Source organism: Papio anubis, chromosome 12, assembly GCF_008728515.1.
Source record: "Papio anubis isolate 15944 chromosome 12, Panubis1.0, whole genome shotgun sequence".
NCBI lineage: Eukaryota > Metazoa > Chordata > Mammalia > Primates > Cercopithecidae > Papio > Papio anubis.
Window position 1 is genome coordinate 83,718,020 of NC_044987.1, and position 6,000 is coordinate 83,724,019.

Sequence of the window (6,000 nt, forward strand, 5' to 3'; positions counted from 1 at the left end):
AAAATAGAGAAGCAACATACCAAAATCTCTGGGTTGTAGTCATAGCAGTGTTAAGAAGAAAGTTTATAGTAGTAAATACCTGTTGCAAAAAATTAGAAAGATCTCAAATTAATGATCTAAGATTGTTACGTAGAGAAACTAAAAATCAAAGATAAACCAACTCCAACGTTAGCAGAAGGAAATAAAAAAACTAAAATTAGAGAATAAGATAATGTAATTAAGACCAAAAATCCATACAAAGAGCCAATGAAATCAAAATTTCTTTTTTAAAAAGGATAAATTGACAGATCATTAGACACATTAACAAATAAAGAAGAGCCAAATAAGCACAATCAGAAACAACAAAGGTGACATTAAAACCAATCCCACAGAAATATAAAACATCTTCAGATACTATTAACAACACCTCTATTCACACAAACTAGAAAATCTGGAGAAAAGTGAATAAATTTCTAAGATGGATTCAGATCCAAATTTTACAAGATACACACAAAAGAGCTGGTAACAATTCTAGTGAAACTATTTCAAAAAATTAAGGAGGAAGGATTCCTCCCAAACTCATTCTATGAAGCCAGCATCACTCTGATATGAAAACCTGGAAGAGAAATGACAAGAAAAAAAAAAAAACAAACTAGAGCTCAATATCTCCAATGAATATGGACACGAAAATCCTCAACAAAATACTAGCAAATCAAATCCAGTAGCACATCAAAAATTATTTCATAACAAATAGACTTTATTCCTAGGGTGTAAGGTTAGTTCAACATACACAAATCAATAAATATGATTCACCACATAAACAGAATTAATGCAAACCATGTTATCATCTCAATAGATGTGGAAAAACCTTTTGATTGAATCCAACATTTCTTGATGTTAAAAACCCTCAACAAACTAGACGTTGAAGGAACATACACCAAAACAATAAAAGCCATTTATGACAAACCCATAGCCAATATCATATTGAATGGGCAAAAGCTGGAAGCATTCCCCTCATTCACTGGAACAAGACAAGTATGTTTAATTTCACCACTTCTATTCAACATACTACTAGAATTCCTTGCCACAGCAGTCAGTCAAGAGAAATAAATAAAAGGCAACCAAACAGGAAAAGAATTCAAACTATGTTCTTCACTGATGATATGATTTAATACATAGAAAATCCTACAATCTTCACCAAAGGCTCCTGGAACTGATAAAAGACTTCAGTAAAGTTTCTGGATAAAAAATTAATGTAAAACATAAGTTCTGTACAGGAATAACTTTCAAGCTAGGAACCAAATAAAGACACACACACACACACACACACACACACACACACACACACACACAAAACCTGGAAATATATCTAACCAAGGATCTACAAGAAGAGCTACAAAACACTGCTGAAAGAGATAATAGATTACACAAATAAATGGAAAAATATTTCATGCTCGTGGATTGGGAGAATCAATATCATTAAAATGGTCATACTTTCCAAAGCAATCTACAGATTCAATTCTATTCATATCAAATTACCGATGTCATTTTTATACAATTAGAAAAAAACTATTCTAAACTTCATGTGGAATCAAAAAGAGCTCGAATAACCAAAGCCTAAGGAAAACGAACAAAACTGAAGGCTATAATATCCAAAACAGTATGGTACTGGTCCAAAAACACATCAACCAATGAAACAAAATAGAGAATCTAGAAATAAAGTTGCACACCTACAGCCATCTGATCTTCCAGAAAGTCAACAAAAATAAGCTATGTGGAAAGAGTTCTCTATTGAATAAATGATACTGGGAGAGCTGGCCCAGCTGTATACAGAAAAATGAAGCTGGATCCTTACATTTTACCATATACAAAAATTAACTCAAGATGGAGTAAAGATTTAAATGTAAGACCTTAAACTGTAAGAATCCTAGAAGAAAACCTAGGAAGCACCATTCTGGGTATTGGCCTTGGGAAATAGGGCTAAGTCTTCAAAAGCAACTGCTATAAAGCAAGAATTGACCAGTGAAACCAAGTTAAACTAAAGAGCTTCTGCACATCAGAAGAACCAGAGCAAATAGACAATTTACCGAATGGGAGAAAATATTCACAAATTATGCATATGACAAGCGTCTAATATCCAGAATTTATTTATAAGGAACTTAAACAATTAAGAAAAAAATCAACCCCATTAATTTGTGGGCAAAAGACATAAGCAGACACTTTTCAAAAGAAGACATACAAGTGACTGACAAACATATGAAGAAATTCTCCACATCACCAATCATTAGAGAAATGCAAATCAAAACCACAATGAGATAGCACCTCCTACCCATCAGAACATCTAAAACGTCAAAAAACACCAGATGCTGGCAAGGCTACAAAAGAAATGAAATGCTTATAAACTTCTGGTGGGAATGTAAATTAGCCTCTGTGGAAAGCAATTTGGAGATTTCTAAAACAGCTTACAATAGAACTATCACTGAACCCAGCAATCCCATCATTGAGTATATATATATAAGAAAATAAATTATTCTACCAAAAGGACACCTGCACCCATATGTTTCTAATGGCACTGTTCACAATAGCAAAGACATGTAAACAACTTTGGTATCCACCAAAGGTGGACTCGATGAAGAAAATGTGTTTCATAACACCATAGAACACCATGCAGCCATAAAGAGAATGAAATCATGTTCTTTGCATCAACATGGATGCAGCTGCAGGCCATTATCCTAAGTGTATTAACACAGGAACAGAAAACCAAATACCACATATGTTCACTTATAAGTGGGAGCTGAACATTGGGTTCTCGTGGACATAAAGTTGCTAACAATAGCCACGAGGGAGCACTAGTAGGGAGAGAAGGAAAGGACAAGGGCTTAAAAACTTCCTATCTGGTACTGTGCTCACTCCTCAGCATCACACAATGTACCCATGTCAAGTGTTCACTTTTAGTCAATGATCAATCATTCTGGGGCTTGTCAATAGAATGTGTTCACGCTTAGAATGTTGCATAATTCCGGCAGTTGCCTTATTGTGGATGCAATAACTTGAGTAATATACTAAATAAAGATCCAGAATAATAAAATTTTGGAGGATCATATAAAATATACAAGAATACACTTGTTTTCATCATTCCACAGAATTCATTTATTCTCATTAAGCTATTTTCTATCTTTGTTTATTCTCTTTGCCACCTACAAGTTTCTGCAGCAGTATGTGTCTTTTTGCTAGATAATAGTTTCAATTTTCTTTGTTTCTTACTTTAATTAGAAATTTCATTGAGATAGTTAAATGTCATTTTTTTTTGCCAATTTTCCCCTGAATTCAGCTAGCCTCTAAGAAGTGATACACAGAAGGATAAAGCACTTGATAATTTCCTCAATATGAGAACTGTGATCTCCTAAATACTGATAGCTATAGTGAAAATGGTAAAGACCTGTAGGACTGGTTTTCAGACTTTGATGTGTATCAGAATGCTTGAGAAGACTGAATGTTAGTTTTAGTTCTCCAAAATATCCATCCATAACTCCTGTTTTCTTGCACCATTCCTTACATTACTTGGGTTAATTAGGGTTTTCCAGTGAACTGATGTTAAAATGAAATTATAGGTACAAGATAGACATTGAAGGAAAGGGCTGTACAGATGAAGAACAGAGAGTCAAAGAGGGGCAGGAAGCATTCAGACTAAGATGTAAGAGTGACCCCAATGAGGGGTAGAGGTGAGGAAGTATTTGATATGAAGAGTCTCAGACTGCAGCACAGTTCTAAAAATGCTTTGGCCAAAGTATTACAGTGGGCCAAAATTGCCTGTTAAAGGTCTTGCATCTTGCAGAAATCTGCCTCCTTTAGTACACCTGCTCTACTCAGTCATTGGGTAGGAGTATCTTTACGCACAAGTGAGTCCGGATGAAAAAGCAGAACAGTTGAGGCCATCAGTTAACCTTGCTCCTACAGCAGGAGATATGAGTGGAACATTTCCTTGGCCAACACAGCTTGTCAAAACACACATTTCTGGGCTCCACTCTGAAGACTTCCTGATTTAGTAAGTCTGGAGGTGGGCCTTGGGATTTGCATTTTTAACAAATTGCATGTACTGCAGATCCAGAGACCATATTATGTTCAATGATTATAAAAAAAACATTCATTTACTAAACTTACTTCTTAGGATATCTTGGGGTTGAGACTTAAATCTATATGCTAAAATAAAGTCTTTTTTGTACATAAAGTTTCTCTGGAGCTTGACCTCAGTAAAATATTGAATAGTTCAATGAGTGTGAATGTTAGTTTAGAAAAATGCATAAGTTCTGCTGAGATGAAACTGCTTTAACAGCATTTGTCTGGTGCAAAAGAAAAAACCTGGGACTCTTTTCTTGCTTTGACTTACTTCTCAGAAAAGAAAACCCAAGTTTTCTTTGTTACATTTTAATAGTTAACATCTTGTATATTGAAACAATACACTGAAAATTCAAAATGCATACAGGAACCATGGGTTGGAGTGAGATTATGCTTGGGGAAAAAAAAAATTATTTAATTAATAAAATCTGCTAATCATGCAGACGAAAATTCCAATGTGTTGTGTTCACAGTTGGTAATAAATAAATAAATAAAATAAAAATAAAACTGTCACAAGGATTCCCTTGCATAACAAAGAATTATATGGAATAATTCAGATAATCAGTTATTATATTTAGGACTTTGGCAATAGGCAATGTAATTTTACTCAGCAATATGGGGGTAGGAAAAATAAAGACCTAGCATCTGAGACAAGAATGAGAACAAACAGGTTGAAAAACAATGAAACTTACCACCTATTAGGCAACACAGGTACTCAATGCTCCTCAACAGAAGATCAAGTCTCTTCTTACTGCTTAAACAAACGGAATATTAAAGCAAGTGTGCAGTCCATCCCCAGAATCAGTGGGGCACCCAGATGCTAGGTCCAGTAGAAGGACTTATGCTAAGAGTACTATCTCAGAACTAGAATTGAGGGAAAGAGGGAAGGAAATGTGCTAGTAACATTAATTCAACCCTATTAACAAGCAAATCAGACAGTAAACAACGAGCAAAGGAGAAAAATCACCTGTAGAAAGAAAGTGGGCTCTTAAAAGCTTTCACTAGAAGCAAATACATAAGCAATAACTGAGACTATCCTACAATTAAGAAGAAGGTTCCTAAGACTAGCAGAAAATATAATAACAAAAAGATAACCAAAAAAGTACAAATTTTATTCAAGAGATGAAGCATCAACCAGATATTATTCTATAATCACAGTTTAAGGCTTATCAGTTTGTTCATTGATTTGTTTTTAGTGAATGAGTTTCAAAACTGTCTTCAAAACAAATTGCATATTTCCTGTGACTCATAACACAAAAATATGGGTAGTAAATGGTAAAGTTTTCACTATGGAATGTACGAACGCTATTCTTAGTTTTGATTTATTTCAGAAAGGCTAAGTGAAGAAACTTCTGCATTATGGCTTTATGTGTGTAAGTTTATATCCAAGTTCATTCATGTAAATAAGATGATATTTTAATACAGAAATATAAACAAAGTAAATTCAACTGAACTCTCACCATAAAGTTTTTTAAATATTGAAATTATGAAAAGCCAAAGGCTGCTAAGAGCCATGAGTAGCTGAAGAGGAAACAGAGGATTCTTCCATAGGACTTACAGAAGGAGCTTGGCCATGCTGACACCTTGACTTAAGACTTCTAGTCTACCCTAATATGACAGAATACACCTTTATTGTCTTAAACAATTTACTTTGTGGTACTTTGTTATGGAAACCCCAAGCAACAAATACAGATTTTGGTACCAGTCATGGGTACTATTGTAACAAATACCTAAACATGGTTAATTGGTTCTGGCATTTTGTAATAGCAAAGACTGAAAGAATTTTGAGTTGCATGCTGGAAAAAGTATATATTGCCTTGAAGAAATTATTGTCAGAAATATAACCATTGATTTATATGAACAAAATATATATGAATAATATAATTTATATGAATAATATAACCA